The 4194-nt window shown below is 40.6% G+C and overlaps 1 pseudogene; it reads left to right on the top strand.

The window, feature by feature from the left end:
* Positions 1 to 241: 241 nt before the first annotated feature.
* On the top strand, positions 242 to 1205 carry LOC119921464 (annotated as a pseudogene).
* Positions 1206 to 4194: the final 2989 nt, after the last annotated feature.

The following is a 4194-nucleotide window of genomic DNA, read 5'->3' as shown; positions in this document are numbered from 1 at the left end:
GGTCGAGGAGAGAGTTGTTATTGAGGAATTCTAGGCAGCGAGTGTAGACAGGGTGATGCAGAAGGTGATGCAGAAGGAAGTGGGAGACAAGGAAAGGGGCTTTTAGTCAGGATCAGTCTCCCTGAATCTAATTAACACACCTTTCTGTAGAGAGACATTTTTAAGGGAATTAGTCAAATAATTACCACGTTGATCTCTAATTGATTGAAAAAGTCCCCTTTTGTCTCAACAGAATCTATTTCTAGAATACCTCATGGCTGGCAGAAACCACAGCACCATGACAGAATTCATTCCTTTGGGGTTAACCAGTGATGCCACCCTTTAGGCCATCCTCTCTGTGACATTCCTCCAGATCTATATGGTAACCTTACTGGGAAATCTCAGCATCATCATGTTAATTAGGGTCAGTTCCAAACTTTATACCCCAATGTACTTCTTCCTCAACCATTTAGCTGCAGTTGATATTGGGTATTCCTCCTCTGTGACACCAGCAATAATTGGGGGCTTCTTGGCTGATGGCTACACAACACCTTTGGCTGGCTGTGTTGTTCAGGTATTTTACATTGTGACTTTTGGAACGGCTGAGTGCTTCCTGCTGGCTGCTATGGTTTATGACCCATACATAGCTGTGTGTAGCCCACTGCTCTATTCTGTCAAAATGTCCAACAAATTCTGTGCCCTTCTGGTAGTTGATTCCTACATAGGTGGTTTTGTGAATGCTGGGACATTTACCAGTTGCTTATTAAATATAAATTTATGTGGGCCTAATCAGATAAACCACTTTTTCTGTGATTAGTCTCCTTTAATGAAACTTTATTGCTTGGACATTTTGGTTATTAGAATCATTCCTTCTATCTCCTCAGGGTCAATAATAGTGTTCACTATGCTTGTCATAGTCATTTCTTTTGTATATGTTGCCTTGAAACTCATGAGGATGAACTCTAAGGAAGGGAGGCACAAAGCTTTCTCCACATGCACCTCCCACCTCACTGCTGTCACACTGTACTATCGGACCATCACTTTCATTCATGTGATGCCCAAATCCAGTTACTCCATAGAGCAGGACACAGTGGTGTCTGTGTTCTACAATTATGATCCCCATGCTGGATCCTCTGATCTATAGCCTGAGGAACAAGGATGTTCAAGAGGCCTTTAAACAGGTGATTGAAAAGAAAAGGATTTCCTTAACTATAATGATGCATTGACACTGTTATAATGAGGGATTCATAAAGAAGACAAGTTTCCAGGGTTCCTTTATTGACTTTTGCTGATGAGCTTTTTAATCATTAATATTTATTAGAATGTCACTTCATATCTCCCTCCTATCCCCAATGAAGGCCTAGAACTTATTCAAAATCAAGTAGAGCTTCAAGACATGAAGTTATAGAAAAAGCCCGATTTTAATAACATTGAAAATGCACCGAAATATCTCTGAACCTTAAGCTATTCTCTTCACCACTGTCATTGCCACAATCCTGAGAAGAATTAGGAGGAACAGCACAGTCTGTAGAATCCTGGGAAAATGAAACATGCTTCAGTTACATACTTTAGTGAGCTGCAAATGTTTTTGCGACCTGTGTTTGAGATGCAACTGTCAATGAAGAATTGTCCTATGAATCGAGCCTCATGTCAACCAATCATACAAATATATCCTTATGTCTAGAGAATTACAGTTAATATGGGACATCAAAAAGCCTGTTGTTAGTAAGGTTTTTCTATTCTATGAGTTGTAGAAGATTGAGTCAGGTTTCACATAGCCCCAGTGGCAGACTGGCAAAGATGGTGCCATTAACATGCTCTATGAAAGCCTTTTCTGGCCCACCTACTCTTCTCACTCAAATAATTCCTTTACCTTTAGAGCCCCTTACAATTCTATCCACTCTGGGGAACCCAGTAGCTTTTTCGTATATATCCTCTTGCCCAGTCTCAGAATAAAATCATCTGAGGGACAAAGAAAAGTCTTCAACACTTGTGCCTCTCATTTGACCACAATTAGACTACATCCTGTGTGTCTTCAACTGTCCCATCTCCCATCTACTCTTATTCAGAAAATGTTGCCTCAGGGAACACATTAATTCCTCTGCAGTCCTGGACTCTTAATTGCTTTCTGATCTCATGTCTCTTCCTGCCTCCAGAACACCTCCAAATGGTAACCTGCTGTCACTTTGAGCTTAACTGCTCATCTTTCCTCCCTCTTAAACCTTTCCCTCTTCTTATCTTTACCATTATTATCAGCTCCACCTTCATCATCCCTGCCCCAGAAAACTGTAACTTTGGTGTCCAACCATGCTATTTCCTCTCCACCCTTCTAGCCACCACCTTGAGTCAAGCCTTCTTCATCTTCTGGCTGGATTCCCAACTGCTTATTTACTTGTCACCCTTTATTCAAATCTCTTTCCTCTTCAATTTAGACTACATTTAGCCGCTCAGATCATCACCTTCAGGCGACATCATACCCCTTCTCAAAAACCTTCAATGGTTACCCATTTCTACTAATAATGGGATTTAGGATTTTCCACCAGTTTTCTCCCTCCTACCTACCTTCTCTCTTCCCTTACTACGACCTATCTCACACTTTCCTCTTCCTAAATCCCTAACCTACGTTTCTCACTGTTTCATGTTCATGACTGTCCAATTTCTGACCCATTAGTCATAACCTTCCCTCATGCATACGCCCTCAAATCCCTCAAACGATGGTATTGGCCTTCTGATACCTTTCTCCTGCTTAAAGCAATCCTCACTTTATGTATTGTCCACCTTAGTACTTATCTGAATACCTATTTACATTTAATTTAATTTCCTACTCTTCAAAATTTGTACCTCAACTGTTGTTCTTTTGCCTATTGTTTGTCATCTATATGTGGCTGCTTGTTTCTCCCATTTTATTGTAAATCATTGAGAGCCGGGCCCCCTTTAACTCCATCATATGTTTCCAAGTGCTTAGTACAGAGCAAAGAGAAGATGTTCAATAAATGCCCTGGATGATGAAGTATGGCACCCATTAAAACCCAGGTATGATATCCAACTGTTATATCAGTTTTCCCAGTGATCTCTCTTAGAAAGGAATGGTAAGACCATGTAATAAACAATGAAGTCCTCGGCTTCGTCTATGATTTGCTTGATTACTGCCCTCTTCACTGGGTAATAAACGAGATGATTGTAGGTTGGAAGAATGTGACCAAACAACATACTGACTGCATAACTGTTAGGACAACCAGGTGTTCAAGAGATTTTTCAGACTGCAGATTGAAAGACACCACCTAGCTTTTGGTTTGAATACCACAGTCACACATACCCAGAGGTAATTTGTTGCCTTCTTCAGTGGAGGAGCTATTTGAAATATATTTTCATGCCTGTTTCCCCCAGTAGATTTTAAATTTATCCCATCCCCAAAGCACTTATGTACATATCCTTATACTCTACTATTTCTCCTATCTGCAATTTCTATTAATGTCTGTCTCCCCCTGCAATAGTAAAATAAATAATGATAATGTTGGTATTTTTACGTGCTTACTATGTGCCAAACACTGTTGTAAGGGCTGGGGGAGATACAAGGTAATCAGGTTTTCCCAGGTGGGCCTCACAGGCTTCATCCCCATTTGACAGATGAGGTCACTGAGGCACAGAGAAGTTATGTAACTTGCCCAATGTCACACAGCTGACAAGTGGCAGCGTGGAGATTAGAACCCACAAACTCTGACTCCCAAGCCCGTGCTCTTTCCACTGTGCCACGCTGCTTCTCTGTAGACTGTAAACTCCTTGTGGGCAGGGATTGGGTCTATTCTATTGTTATTATCATTATTGTTATTACTATATTTGTTAATCACTTACTACATACCAAAAACTCTAGTAAACACTGGTGTATATATAAATTCATCAAGTTGTAAATGATCCTTGTCCTATTTGGAGCTCACAGTCCTAATATTCTATAGTATTTAACTCCCCTAAGCTCTTAGTACAGTGCTGTGCACACAGTAATGGCACAGTGAATATAATTGATTGGAGACCCTATAATCCAATAACAAATAGTTTTTGCTTGAGGCAGGAGAAAATTCACTTTTGAAAGGTTTTGAGGAAAGGAGAGATGTGCTCAGTGACATTTCCTGAAGATGATACAGGCAGTTGTGTGGAGTATGGTACCAAAAGGGGGAGTGGCTGGAGGCAAGAATACCACCGATAAGGTTGAGACGATAC

Source organism: Tachyglossus aculeatus, assembly GCF_015852505.1.
Source record: "Tachyglossus aculeatus isolate mTacAcu1 chromosome 12 unlocalized genomic scaffold, mTacAcu1.pri SUPER_6_unloc_2, whole genome shotgun sequence".
Lineage (NCBI taxonomy): Eukaryota > Metazoa > Chordata > Mammalia > Monotremata > Tachyglossidae > Tachyglossus > Tachyglossus aculeatus.
The sequence above is the reverse complement of the archived record's forward strand: the minus strand, read 5'-3'. Positions and strand labels throughout refer to the sequence as shown.